The 14514-nt window shown below is 47.0% G+C and overlaps 1 long non-coding RNA gene across 1 annotated transcript in view; it reads right to left on the bottom strand.

The window, feature by feature from the left end:
- LOC144824536 (uncharacterized) overlaps nucleotides 1-14514 on the bottom strand; it is an 80529-nt gene that overhangs the window by 40361 nt on the left and 25654 nt on the right. The gene's annotated exons all lie outside the window — the stretch shown is intronic.

Here is a 14514-nt window from a genome sequence, read left to right as displayed (position 1 = left end):
TACCTCTGTCTTCAGATATTTCTCTGTTTTAGCTTAATATTGATGCCAATCATTATTACATACCATTACTTGTGTCAAGCAGTTCTAAACGAAGGCATATCATGTTCACAAACCTTAAGAATACACTGATAGGGTTTATTGTGCCCCAGCATTTTCTGTATCACGAATAGCCTGTGACACAATAGGTTGGAACATCTATAGTTCTAGCTGTTCCCACCTTTGAGCAATCTACATGCATGAGAGGATTTGGGCTATCTGGTGGATGCAAGGAAGGCCAGTAAGGCAAACTTCTGTCTCTCTTAGATTTAAGATTGACTTGAGGAATACAGAGCAAGTTTCAGTGTTGTCCTCAAGCCTCGCAAGCTGATTCATAAAGTGCGAGGCGTTTGCTCAGGTACAAGGGTGATAAGTTACTGATGCATATGTACATCCAGCAACATCATTTGAACAGAATTCTATAACTCACTGGGAGCCCATGAAGAGATTTAAGATGTGGTCTATTTTACCAAGGTCTCACATGAGCAGTTTGGGCTCTCTGTGGCCTTTGATATCGGTGGTTGGTAAGCCAGCACACAGACCGTAGCAATAGTCCAATGTGGAATTTATTTCAGCTCCAACTACCAATGTTTTATTGATGGAGGATAGCAGTTGCAGAATTAGTCTGTGTTTATCCATTTGGTTGTAGAATTTACCGAAGACTGTGCCTACCAACAAGCTGAGAGACATGTCAGCAATGAAGGCACCCTGACATGTCATCAATGGAGGCACCCCAACATGTCATTATTAAATGAACTTTGATGATGCAGTCATTTCTTGCCCAATGGTTTTCAGTAGTGGGAGTGCCTGTAAATCTGAATGGATTGGAAAATGGAATGGGAAATAATTAGTGACCTGTTGCACCAAGCTACCCCCAAAGTTAGTGTGAATCACTAACAGCAATGGCTGGTGGTTCCATTGCAGCATCATCACCACAAATTAATAAACAGCAGAAATACAATTACCATGACTCTATTTAGACTAATTGTATCATGTCTGTAGAGACACGTGGGGATCTACAGAATGTGCTGTGTGAATCTGAACTCTTTGGGCATGCTTAAATGAATAATAGTGTAATGTATGTTATTTTTGCATGAGCTGTGGGGATTTACAAAGCTGACTTTCATGTGGAAGCATTGCCATGCAACAAAATTCTGTCTCATCTGCTTCTTGTGCCTTGCTCACAGTGAACATGATCTGAATAGCGAGATACTACTGCACTCTACTTTGGTAACCAAGAGCATAAGGAAAGCCCCACACTGCTACTGTTCAGCATTACTTTGGTTGAAGTACAGCAAAGCCTTTCCACGACTATTTCATTAAACTATTACAGGTATGTTATTTTAGGGTAAGTCCTAGGCAAGGTCAGCTAGCGACCTCCAGTTATTTAGATTGAGGAAAATTGAAAAACGCATTTAGATTCCAATGCCTTGCTATATCTTTTCAATGGCTGTCTTGGGCGAAATGTTTGGTATGCATGGTGATTCATTTTGTTGGCCATTTTCTCATGTAGAGCTGTCTCCTAAAGGATCTGACAACCCGCAACTACGCTCTCCTTGTTCTATTTATCCTGTTCACCGACTTTCAACAGTATGGACCACTAGGCCCTACTAGGGATTCTCTCTTCATGGTTAGACATCACCAATATGGCCCTGAAGTGATTTACCACCTACTTCTTTGACTGAAGTCAAATCTTTCAAATTGATTTGCCTAGCTGCCTATCCAGGTCCTTGGAACATTGCCCAGGGCTCAAAAGATGCTCCCATGATACTCAGCCTTTGACTGAGCCTCTGTGAGTTCTGTTTGTTCAATTAAACATCTCAATCCAACATACACAGCAGATGGGCAAGAGAAATGTTATAAAAAAGAAGGTAGATGGTTAGAAAACTGAATAAGAAAGGATTTGAGAGTTGTAATTGAATGAATGATGTGAACCTGCATCACATACAGAGGTGGTGTCAAGGGACATTAGGGAGAGCTGAAAGATGAAGCGTTGCCCCGCACCTAGTGCTTGTGAAGTTGGCTCTTAGCCAAAGGAGGTGAAAGCTACATAGAAGAATCAGTCAGCGTGACTGGGAAACAGGCCAAAGAATCGTGTTTATGATACCCAAACAACAACAGAGTATGATGTGATCAATGAGAACAAAGATCGATAAAGTTGCAAAGGATGGGAATGGGGAAAAGATGATTATGATAACTTGAGGTCAGAAACTAAAAGATGTGGGTAGGTGCAGTCTCAGATAAGTGCGCTCAGTGGCAGTCTGACTGTAGTAAATAGTATGTTTTTGGCGGAGAGGTAGAAAGTTCATTGGTGAATCTGATGTTGAATCCTTTGCTAATGTTAGACCAGCCTCGCTGCTTCCAGTACACTCAGAGGTGTTGGTGAAGTTGGTAACCACCTTTCTAACTGAGAGCAACCTACTGCACCCCTTTCAAACAGGGTTCAGAGCCCGCCACAGCACCGATACCACATCATTAGAGGTTACTGAGTCCATTAAGCTGAGCTTGGATTATGGCCTTAATGTGGCTCTGGTGCTGTTCGACCTGTCAGCAGCATTTGATACTGTTGATCATAATATCCTGCTGCAACGGTTAGAACATCTGGGAATAACAAGCTGTGCACTAAGCTTGCTGGACTCCTTCCTTGAGGGACCTGAGCAGGTGGTTTGGATGAAGCCGGTTTGGATGATGCCTCAGGAGCAAAATAGTTGTAGTTGGGAGTGTGCAAGATTCCTCCCTTAGTACCACACTCTTCAACCTTTACGTGTCTCCTTTGGCATATGTGGTTAAATCCTTTAACATCAAGATCATCTCAGATGCAGATGATACCCTACTCCTGCTCAAGTACAATGGGGGTTGCGTTTGCCCGCTGTATGTTGGCATTGCTCGATTGGCTGAAGGCTAATAGATTGCAGTGCAACCCAGACAGGACACAAATCTTACTGTTTGGGCACAATCCCCTTCCAGGGTGTGTTGGTGCCTGGCCCAACAGTGTTCCTCCACCACCCCCTCCAACATCAATGGCCAGCAATCTGGGAGTGCTGTTTGAAGCCCAGCTTTCCTTTGGGGCACTGGTGTCAGCTCTGGTGAAAGCCTGTTTCTGGATTCTTCGCATGCTGAAGAAGCTGCTTCACTTGCTTTCTCACGAGGCCCATGTTACGATGGTCAGGACACTGATCTTAACTAGGTTGGATTATGCCAATGTCCTGTACCTAGGTCTCCTGAAATTTCTGACCCAGCATTACAAGTTATGCAGAACATGGCAGTCCATTTAATGTATAAAATTCCATTATCACTATTTCGGGAAAGACCTCATTGGCTGCCAGTTTGACAACGCATAATGTATGAGGCTCTGACCCTAATGCACCAAGCACTTCATAATTGGGGACCTTTGTACCTTAAGGAACGTATTAAGAATCACAGACCTGGTAGGACCTTGCTTTGTGGCACTGCTGGACTTATTGTGGTTCCATGTTTTTGGAGACGGCGGAAGGGAGGTACTTTTTTCACTGTCAAAGCAGCAGATTTGTGAAACCAGCTGCCTGAATACCTGAGATTCATCCCAAATGAAGCTAAATTCAAGAAAGAACTGAAAACACTCATATTCAGACTTAAGGGGTGATTGAGAGCTGGCGGTTAAACGCTCTACTCCCTATGGGCACCTAAAATCGCCGGGACACTCTTTTGAGTAGTTGTGTACTATACAAAAAGAAAATCCTTCATTCAAGACCACAGGCACACATATGGTGACAATGACATAGAGATGCTGCAACATGCACCTCCAGACAACAAATGGCATCAGATTTCACGCGAAACATACGGACCAGGTCAGCCATGGAGTGGAACAGCCACAACCATCAAACGCCTGTCTGTGTGGAATTATAGATATTAAGGGCAGAATAGTGATCAGTGGTATTTGTAAGGGTTGTAGGCAAAACCAACTTAATTTTGAGTAGTGGGATGGCAATCCAAGTTTCAAAACAACTTTTGGAAACCAGACAGTAGAGGAGTTCAATAGAAGTGAAAGATGGGAGAGGGGATGTGAGATGGATCTATTGATTAGTAATGTTGCCAGAAGTATGCCACACCTCTATCATTAGCATGGTCTAGAAGTGCTTTGAGATTTTAGGTGCTCTAACCACATGGTTCTAAGATGTCTTATTGACAAGTCACGGTGGTCTGGTTTGATTTTTCAGTGAAGATGTGCTCTGTTTCAGATATTTATTAGTGATCATTTATGTGAAAAAATCTATTATTTTGTTTGATCACCCCACTTTTTTCTGCCTGGCAATTGCTGTTTTTTTTAACTCTGCCTACTGGATTATTGCTATCCAGTCCCCAATGCATGTGAATTGACATTTAAAACATGGTAAAAATGGCTAATGTGCAATTGGCAACTTTACCTTTACAGGAAGGCCACAGTATATCGTGCAGGAAAATACACAAAAGGCATTGAAAGTTAAATGTCACTTGTGGACAGCAGCACATCGAGTGACATCCAGTAGGCATTTAAGCGAAAGCCTGGCTTTAGGCTTATACGTGTAGTCTGACTGTTGCAGCTTTTAAACCTGCTGGTAAACCTGTAAAAATAACCCTTTTCATAGAAAGGAATCCTACTTTTAAATATTAAATATGGGGAAACAACCATCACAACGCAGTCATTACAATGCACTACATTTACAATGCAGTTGTTACAATGCAGCTGCCTTTACATCGCATGCCATTACAATGCATGCCATTACCATGCATTTCACTACAACGCATGTCATTACAACGCATTATAAGGTAAGTAATGTGGATTTTTTAGTTTTAGGGTGGGTATGGGTTTTGGGGTACAGGGGGATAGTATTTTTACCCCTACACTATCCAACATTTACCCTACTGTTACACTCACTGGAGTGGGGATAGTCATTTTTCCCCTACACTATCCAACACTTACCCTACTGTTGCACTCACTGGAGTGGGAATAGTAATTTTTACCCCCACACTATCCAACACTTACCACACTGTTGCCCCAAAAGTATTATGCATTGTAATGGTATGCGTTGTAATGTTATGCCTTATAATGGGAGTTTCGAAAAATGCTTTGTAATCACATGCGTTGTCAAATCATGCGTTGTAATGGTAGTTGCGAAGTAAAAACTGTGTAGTAAAGGCATGAGTTGTAATAGTTTGTGTTGTAACGTCATATATTCTAAATATGACACATCTGTATAGGCCTTGTATTTCATAATGTAGGGTGGCAAGTATTTAAAAGTGAAACAAGTGAGAATTTCATGTTAGCATGTTCTTACAATGAGAAGCTGTGAAAAGGATTCCTATACTCCAATAAATAAAGAATTGATCGAATCAATCCAGTTGAAATAGTTTTTTTCTTTACAGCGCTCCAGCCACCAAGTGTGCTTGACTTCTCTGCTTTCGCTCCGTATCTTCTAAATAAATTCCACATTCTGCTCCCCTCTACATCATGCCAGAACCAGAATCTATATTAATACCATACTACACGCCTCCTTTTCTAGACACAATACATAAATATACATACACTTGTCACAGCATAAATCAATTATTAATTTCTTCAGTCATCCAACTTAATAGGTCTTTTAAAACTTCTACTGGACTTCCTCAATTCTCTTGGCTCAATTTCTTTTTTGTACTTTCCGTTCTTCTTTCTGTACTTTTCCTTCTTCTTCCACACTGTTACTTTCACAGTTTTGTTCAAGTTCCGAATTGGGAAGTGTTCAGTTGTTACGGCATTCCTAAACATTTTTATAACTCGCATTGGACTGCTGAATTTGAAGACTGTCAATGACTTACAGGAGCTTTAAATATAACTATATTCCTTCCCTCAATTGCAAATTTTTTTTTTTTTATAAAAACCTTTATTTGCAAGAGACAAATAGAAACAAAGATGTGCCTACAACCCTCTGGGCCGGCCGGTGCAGCATCTCAAAACAACGTTAAGGTACACAGCTCATCAGCCGACAACCAGGGGTCCGGCAGCCATGGTGCATGACATCGATCAATCACAAAACGACAGGATATAAAGAGGTTTCATTTTTTAACCCCTTCGATGCTCATGACGGAACGGTTCCGTCATGAGCTACGGTTGAGCTGTGCTCATGACGGAACCGTTCCGTCATGACCACGCCCGTTTTTATTAGGGCCCAGCACCGGAGGGGGAATCGCGGTCGCGCTGAAAAGGTTAAACAACTAAACAAACGAAGAAGAAAAAGACAAGGCTATGCCCGAGTTGTTACGTCCGTTTCATAAGATGCGGGGCGAGTCAGACCTAAAACAATAGGGAAAGACAGGAGAATCTTCAGAGGATAAAAGAAAAAGGGAGGGGGCGGAGGGGGGACCCAGCGCCAGTGGTCTAACAAAAATACAGCACGGGAAAGAGCCGAAACACACAGCTAAGGGGAACAAGGAGTATCAGGGGGATCAGTGAAAGGGGGGTCGCAGACATCACCACGGAACGAGTTCCATTGGCCCCATATCCTACCCCATTTTTTGGGCCTGCCACGGGAGACATACACAATCTTTTCCTTGAACATGCACCAGTCCATACTATCTTCCCACCCGGAGACTGATGGAGCCCTCTGAGATCCCCACAATTGTGCAATGTCCCTCTTTGCAACCATGTTCCCCAGCGTCACCCATTGAGTCTGAGCAACATTACAATCAGTCGGCTCCCATACATTCAAAAGACAACGCCGGGCTTCAGGCAGCAACTGAACATGCGTAACTTCACTCATCACCGCATACACTCCATTCCAAAAAGATACAACCTCCGGACACTCCCATATAATATGGAGGAAGGTAGCAAGCATACCACAGCCCCGCCGACACAATTCATCCTCTGAAAAACCCATATGCATCAGCCTGGGACCCGTGACATAGACCCGGTGTAGAATTTTCAGCTGAACGAGTCGCAGACGCGCCGGAATCGCAACCTCCTTAGGAGAGGATATCGCGGCCTGCCAATCCTCATCATCCAGCTCCAGTCCGTCATCAGTCCAGGAAGTACGCAGATGAAGAAGCAAATCCGACCGAGTATTAATAAGCTTCTTATATATAAGAGAGATAGTGCTGTCCGGCACATGTCCGTCCAGCACCCTGTCTTCCAGGGGGGAGCTCTCCGGGATGGCAGACCCAGCCGGAAAAACCGACCCAATGGCATGACGAACCTGAAGGTACCGGAAAAACTCTGAATCAGTCAAACCATATTCCTGTTGCAATTCAGCAAAGGACTTAACCCTGTCCTTAACCCAGAGGTCATCCAACTTACTGATCCCGATGAGGTCCCATCTATCAAACCCTTTTGAGGTCCACAACTCACCCAGCCTCTCCGCGGCAAATAGAGGGGTCGCTCTGGTCAGCCTATCTGTCCATCCGGTAGCCGCAGTCGCGCTGCCCTATACCCGCACCGCCACTCCAGGGGGTCCCGTCAAGTTCTTCCTAGTACCCCGAGAATAGAACGCCCTGTAATAATTTCCCCCGGGCAAGAGCCACCGGTCCATTTCGTAAGCAGGGTTCGGAACTGGACCATACATAGCATGATTCACAGCACTCAGTTGAGATGCCCAATAATACCGTCTTATATCAGGTAACGCAATGCCCCCATCGTACCAGGGTAACGTGAGCTTAGCCAACGCAATACGAGGCCGGCCAGCCCATACCAGCTTCCTTTGGAGGCCCTCAATTTCGCGGAAATAGCTAGCCGGCACTAGATCAAGTGTATTTGAAACAGCATATAAGAACCGGGGAAGAGACATCATTTTAAACGGGGCCGCCCGTCCCAGGGGGGATAAGGGCAGATTACACCAAGCCGCGACGTCCGACCGAAGTCGGGCGAGTGGAGGCAACAGATTCCGATCATAGCGCAACACAGGGTCAAGTGAAATATAAATACCCAAATACTTAAAACCCTCGGTGCGGACCGGGATCGGGCACACTCAGGGCAAAGAGAGAGGGTCACCGGTAAGCGGGAAAATACAGGATTTGGACCAATTGATAACCAACCCGGAGTTACGTCCAAAGGAACGCAGGACATCAAAGAGGACTCCCAATGACTTACGGGGGGACGTCAAATACAACAAAATGTCGTCGGCATATAATGAAACACGGTCTTCAAAATCAGGGGACCACCGAATACCCTTCAAGGAGGGTTCCCACCGGAGCCAGGCGGCCAGCGGCTCGAGCGCGAGGGCGAACAACAGCGGTGACAAAGGACAGCCCTGCCTCGTGCCTCGCCCAAGAGTGAAGGGCCTTGAAGCTCTACCATTTACCACCACCTGCGCCAACGGTTGCTCATACAGGAGTTTAACCCATGCAATAAATTTCGGGCCAAAACCAAACTTGGCGAGAGTAGCCCACAAATAAGGCCACTCAACCGTATCAAAAGCCATCGAAGCATCAAGAGAAACCAAGATGGCCGGCTCACCAAGAGATCCCGCCCTCGCTATGACGCCATGCAGTCGACGAAGATTGAGTGCAGTATTACGCTGGGGGATAAAACCGGACTGATCAGGGTGAACCAGTCCGCTAATCACCGTGGCTAGTCGGTTTGCCAGTAGTTTCGCCAATATCTTGGGTTCCGCGTTCAAAAGCGAAATCGGGCGATACGAGGAACAGCACTCATGGGGTTTGCCGTCTTTATGAATGACCACAATAGAGGCCAGCCTCTGGTCTCTAGGAAGACAGCCGAGGTCACGCGACGCCGCAAACATACGCAGCAGATACGGCGCCATTTTATCCGGGCATAGCTTATACAGCTCGACCGGTATGCCGTTAGGGCCCGAAGCCTTTCCTGAACGAAGAGAGCGAATAGCGAGCGCAACCTCATCGATGGAGAAATCAGCCTCCATTAAAACGGTGTTGGATCTAGCCCTGATCTCTTGACTGGGTGAGAGTACTCTGCTTAATTCAGAGACTCTGTCCATCACCACCCCTTGTTGTAAATTATTTTGTCCACCCTAAGCGTGGAAGGGTATACTCAGATGTGAGTCCCTTGCTCATTGCACCATCAGGATTCAAGCAAGCCGGGCCGAAGACGCCTGAAATGGCAGAAACCGGTCCCCGGAAGCTTGTTTCCTTCCCAGTGTAAGAATTGGCTTTTGTAGTCTGGTCTGCCCTGTTCCCATGATGCACTGGGCCAGGGACAGACTAATTTGCATACAGCCAGGTTCTGAAACTGGGATGGTGCAATGAGCTAAAAAACGGTGTTGGATCTAGCCCTGATCTCTTGACTGGGTGTGAGTACTCTGCTTAATTCAGAGACTCTGTCCATCACCACCCCTTGTTGTAAATTATTCCATTAAAACCCCGTCTGATTCCGCGAGACTGGGCAGCTCAAGATCACGAAGTAGCAAGCGCGAGTCCTCCTCCGGCAAGCCCGAAACCGGCGCATACACAACCCGAAAGTGCTGGGCAAACACCTCAACTATCTCAACCGGGTCCACGACTCGCACTCCATCAACTCTCTCAACCACAGGCACCACACGATTCAGTCTGTCTCGCTTATCCAGCCATGCGATCAACTTCCCCGCCTTGTCACCCACGTCGTACAGACGCCCCTGTTGCCTACGATGCAGTGCCTCAGCCGAGGTAGTAATCAAGGCTCTGTAATCAGATTGCTTAAGGGCCAAAACATGCAGCGTCTCAGGCGTAACCTCAGCTTCCAACCGCTCCTCCAACACAGTAATCTCAGACTCCAATCTCACCACCTCTTCTTGTGTGCGCCGCTTCTTGTCAGCAATTAGGGATAAAGTCTGACCACGGATAACAGTTTTATAGGCCTCCCATAAGGAGACTGGGGAAGACACCGATCCCTCATTTTCAGCAAAATAAAAATTCATGCATTTGACCACCTCTGCTCTGATCTTAGGGTCCTGAAAATGCCATGGATTTATCGGGGCAATTCGGCCCCCATTCCCCAAACAGATATCCAAGTGGAGCCATATCGGGGAGTGGTCTGAGATCCCTCTAGCCAAGTGTTTAATTTCACGCATAGAGAGCAACTGCACCACCGGCACGAGGAAATAGTCAATTCTCGAGAGACTGCCATGAGCCCCCGAGTGGAAAGTGTACTGAAGCCGGCCAGGGTGCAGCTGCCTCCAGCAGTCGGCCAAACCAAAGGCATCCAAGAATTTCCCCAACCATAACTGCGAGGCAGGGAGGAGCCTGGGGGGGCTACGATCACTCTCTCCATTCGCCACAGAGTTAAAGTCCCCACCCAACACCAGTAAGCCATCGGGCAAACCAAGGACAACCTCACCCAAGTCGGTGAATGTGGTAGATTGCAGCCCAGGCGGGACATAAATAGACAGTATGGAAATCAATTTCCCCTCCCATCTCCCCGTAATGCCAGCATAGCGGCCCCTGTCATCCAGCACCGTGCTATCTATCTCCAGGGGAAGGGAATTTCTGACCAGGATACCAACCCCTCTTGATCCCGAAGTAAAGCCGGAATGTGCCACCAAACGATAGCCTCTTCTGTCCAATGCATGACATGTATTGCCCACCAAATGGGTCTCCTGAAGCAAGACCACATCTGGGGTGTGTCTCTTCAAATATTGTAGCACAATCCCACGTTTTATCCTGTCCCCAAGACCGTTAACATTCCAGCTCAACACCCTGAGTCCCCTACCCCCCATCCCGGAAGAAGACCGACCGCCCCTCCCATCCCGAAACAGACACATGAAAGCAATTGTAAAGCAAAGCACAGCCTCGAAACCAACAAAGAGAAAAGAACCCCACCACCACCCCCAAGGAACCCATCAAATTCAAACTCCCCTCCCTGCACCCCTGCGGTAGACCTAATAGCCACCCCAACTTGCAGTGTGCCTGTCGCCCCATTGAACTAACCTACAGAAAGAGAGAAAAAGTCCCCAGAGGAGGAAGATCCCCGAACCCCCCTCACCCCCGGGCATTCACACAATGCTTGAAACAAAGTCTCTAAGCCACTGCAGCGGATGATGGCTCGCCGATGTAGACTCACTGCTCCTGGCCCTCCACGCCTCCCTCAGCGCCTCTCGAGTCCTCCGGGCCCTCATGATGCGTCGACAAAGTGTCCAACCAGTCACTAACCACCTCAGGGCGGTCAAAGAAGAATGCACGATCAGCATGTTCGATTCTCAGGCGGGCCGGGAAGAGCATAGCATATTTCAGTTCCCAGGTCCCTGAGTCGTCTTTTCACACCCGTAAAGCCCATCCTCTGTTTCTGAACTGCCTGAGTAAAGTCAGGGTAAAAACTAATTGAAACATTCTCAAATTTAGTGGGTCCATTGGTGCGCGAAGCTTGCAGGATAGCGTCCCTATCACGAAAGTTGAAAAGTCTAGCAATTATGGGCCGCGGAGCGGCTCCCGACTTTGGCTTGCCACCCGGAACACGGTGGGCGCGCTCCACAGCGAAGAATTTACTGAGGCCTTTCGGCACCAGATGCTTCAACACGAGGTCCTCCACCAGGATATCAACAGGCATGTCGGCAGAAGTCTCCGGGACACCCACAATGCGGACGTTATTGCGCCTGGCCCGGCCCTCGAAATCTTCCAACCGATTGGCAAACAGGTCACAAGTAGTCCTAAGATGGCGGACCGTGGTCTGAAGGTCCGAGACATCCGTGGTCAAACTAGCAGTCTTGAGATCGAGAGATTTGACACGCTCATTCGTTTTCCCAAGGTCCGCTCTGATGAGGGTGACATCAATCGCCACCGTATCAATCTTAGCCGCTAGTGTTTCATATTGCTGACCCATGGCGGATTGGACACTCGCAATGGCACCCATAACGTCCTTCAACGTTGGCTCCTCGTCATCAGGAGCACCATCCCCAGCTTCTTCCAGGGCACCACTCAATCCGCCCGGGGAGCCCCGTGGTCGAGTAAATCGATCAATGGTCTGAGATTGGGTGACCCCCCCTCGGGACGAGCCTCTATTGCCGCGCCTCTCAACGACTGTTCTGCCCGTCATGTCGTGGAAGGAGCTCCAACGGGAATTGTAGAATCAAGGCAAAGCAAACTCCGTCGTGGCAGGCTCTGAACTGCGAGTGGATAAGGGCGCAGCATAAGCAGCAGGCTGGCAGCGATAGCAGAATCGGAACTCGGATCTGGAAGTGAGCGTTCACAACAAAGAGAAGAAACGAAACCGAAAGTACACCAGGGGCAGCGGGCGTGGCTTATCCGCCGTTGTTGTTCGATTGCCACCTGGGTACCTCGGGGACTCAAGCCCCCGGCTGGCATGCGATATAGGCCTCAAAGTTCAAAGCGCAGCAGGTCCAGTATCCGACGGCCAAATCGATTTCTGAAAAGAACGCTGGCATCAGCAGGGCTTCAATAAAGAGCACCCATCGTCAAAATCAGGATCTTGCACAGGATAGTCGCGGGAGGCGGAAGGGGTATCGGGAGCCCTTAGCTCACGCGTCCATCTTGGAATCGCGCGAAGCTCCTCATTGAATTGCAAGTTTCTTAACCACTTTTGTCTTATCCACATACGCTTTCTTTTCATTCACTTTCTTCTCTTCTTTACTTCTCCCCTCAACATCCGCTTTCATATCACCAACCTCTATTCCTTCATTCATCCACGCTAGAAATAACATGGGATTAGCGTTCTATACATTCTGTCACTTCTATCGCTGCTTCTCCATCCATCCCTGACCACCAATAATGTATTCTTAATCTCTCCTTAGTTCTTGAAATACCTTGCTGTCCCTCATGCACCATTTTCACCAAACTCTTGCATAAAGATTTCAGTGGAACCGATCTTGCACCTCTATACACTACACTCAAATCTACTGATAATTCATTCTTAACATTCCAATAACCTTTGGATTCTTCATCCAACAGTTTTTTAGATATCAACTCATCAATGATGCTAGTTTCTTCAAAGTGTCATTGCAATTCATTTCTACTCTCCATTCTTACAGTTTGCCTGCTACATCACAAATTACTTACAGTTTCTCTTCTGCCTAGTCCACCTCACTTCATCCTCAGTATTCCCTTTTACCATTCTAGACAAACTGTCTGCAACCACTTCTAGAAAACAAGAGAGCAGGAATCCAAGTGATAAGCCCTTTGAGAAGGGCAGGTGCTTTGAATGTCTGCAGTGAGGGCACCAAACAAGAGGTTCCTCATGACCTAAGAAGAAGGTATTCACAAGTGGGTACTCTGTAGGAGTGGTCATTCGGGAGGGGGATTACCCAGAGAATGGCATAACTCATGCCCTAGAGGTCCTTAGTTTGGATGTGGAACTAGAAGGTAAACTGGTGGTCCCAGACTGTGGTAGTAATCACTTTCAGAGGGTCACAGTTAAAGATGTCCCTGTCACTGCTCTGAGGGATACCTGTGCAAGTCATACATTAGTGGTGGAAATGCTGGCTTCCACAGATAGTATCTGTAAGAAAATGTTTGTAGGTTAAGGGATGTCCCAGGGGTGAAGGGCAGAAGTTAGATGGCCTGTGGCTTTGTTCTCCTTGGAGCGGAGAAGGATAGTGAAGGGTAGTTGCATGTCTCCACTTGCACAAAGAGTGCATCCTTGTCGGTGAGCTACCACAGGCAGGTGGGGTACTAGTGGGTGGGAGCGCCAAGGTTGACCCACTGTAAATCTCTGAGGGTATTGTCCCCAAGCAGAGCGTACAGACACCTAAGAGGAAGGGAAGGTAAGGGGTAGGAGGCAGGTGTCACCCACAGTGGGGGATGCCGAGGTCCATGGTTTACCTGCTGTGGCAGGAGAGGACCCACAGACTAGCTCTGGCGAGGCCACTTCGGTCCTGGGGGTGCTTCTAGGAGACTTGAGCCAGGCAGATCCGTGCTTGACAGAGACTGAGTGTAACATCCTTGAGAGAGATTGTATGTCCTGAGCTGCCAGACAAATGTGCAGTATCAGAGTGTCACTCTTCAGGTGGTAGATGGAAAGAGGGAGTCCGAAGCCTAAGGCTGTAACCCCCAACTCTAAGAAACTTAAGAGCACCGTTACACCTCAGGAGCTAGTGAGTGACTTCGTGGAGGGATGGGTGAAAATAATGCGAATAAGAATTGTCAGATAAGATTTTCCAAAGGATCTCTTTATTTTTTCATGTAAAAGAAAGAAATGTCGTAATGCAGATGTATCTCTCAGTCATTTGGTTGTCCTTCTTACAATGGTTTCATCCAATAACATCTTCTTTTCCATTTTTGCGCCTTAGGATCTCCATATGAATGCCACCGATGCCCTCAGAGAGAGAGAAAGGTACCCGGGTAAGTAATTGTACTTAAACGGGTCTTAGGCTTAGGTACACCCACTATCTTTTCCATTTCTTATTCCTCTTTTCACCTGTGAAGTATCCTGATAACTTTTCCATGATGAGAATTCCCATGTACCCTAGTTTAGACAAGGCATTGTGGTTTCTGACACGTCTTCCTTAATTCTTACAGGTGTGCTCAGCCTGTTATCATGCTAGGAGGAGGAGCAAGGTAGGCAACGAAAGGAAAAAACAAACAGCCAAC

Source organism: Lissotriton helveticus, chromosome 3_1, assembly GCF_964261635.1.
Source record: "Lissotriton helveticus chromosome 3_1, aLisHel1.1, whole genome shotgun sequence".
Taxonomy (NCBI): Eukaryota; Metazoa; Chordata; class Amphibia; order Caudata; family Salamandridae; genus Lissotriton; species Lissotriton helveticus.
Note: the sequence above shows the minus strand (reverse complement) of the source record. Positions and strands in the feature narration are given on the sequence as shown.